Here is a 743-nt window from a genome sequence, read left to right on the forward strand (position 1 = left end):
ATAACTTTCCTTGTCACTTTTATGGATTGCATCAACTTCGTTACATTACAGAAGGGAAGCCTCACCGAAGTGAAACATTAATCTGTGGATCTGTGTTTGATTACTCTGCCTGGCTTTTCAAAGACCAGGATGTGTGACACAAAAATCTGAATTTTGGAACTGAAATTGAATTATGGAACTGAAAGTGAAAGTAGTCAAAATGAATTTTTAATAAACCAAAATACAGTTTTAAAGCAAATTAATTCAGATACAAAACTTTAAATTCAGTTTCAAATCATTAAATTCAGTGTCAATTTAGTGAAAATCATTTTCAAACCAATGCATTCAATTTCAAATTATGCACATACAGATTCAATCTGAGCAATTTAAATTAAGTTCCTGCTGGCACAAGGTTTATCCCATACATATGTTCCATGTGCTGATGTTTCACTCACCTTTCATTTGTGGGCTTTTTGCGGAGGATGCTGGGTCGGGGGGAGGAAACCAGAGTGGGAGCTCCTCCTACTCCAGCCTGGCTGTGGGCCTGCACCATGGTAGCTACTGGCTGGGTCGAGCCAAATGTGCTGCTAATGGGGCTCGCTACAAAGCCATCAGCCAGTACAACCCCTGAATCAAATATAATAAATCAGCACCAAGACATCACTATTTAAACTTATTGGGCCTCATGCAAGAACATGTTCGTATTCTTATCCTAAATTTCTCTTCCTTTTGTTCGTACAAAGGGTTCGTACGAACATGTCACG

The 743-nt window shown here is 38.9% G+C and overlaps 1 pseudogene; it reads right to left on the reverse strand.

The window, feature by feature from the left end:
- Window positions 1-315: 315 nt before the first annotated feature.
- Window positions 316-606, reverse strand: LOC106527222 (histone deacetylase complex subunit SAP130 pseudogene; annotated as a pseudogene).
- Between the last annotated feature and the right edge of the window lie 137 nt (window positions 607-743).

This window comes from Austrofundulus limnaeus, unplaced genomic scaffold (assembly GCF_001266775.1).
Source record: "Austrofundulus limnaeus strain Quisiro unplaced genomic scaffold, Austrofundulus_limnaeus-1.0 Scaffold4, whole genome shotgun sequence".
Lineage (NCBI taxonomy): Eukaryota > Metazoa > Chordata > Actinopteri > Cyprinodontiformes > Rivulidae > Austrofundulus > Austrofundulus limnaeus.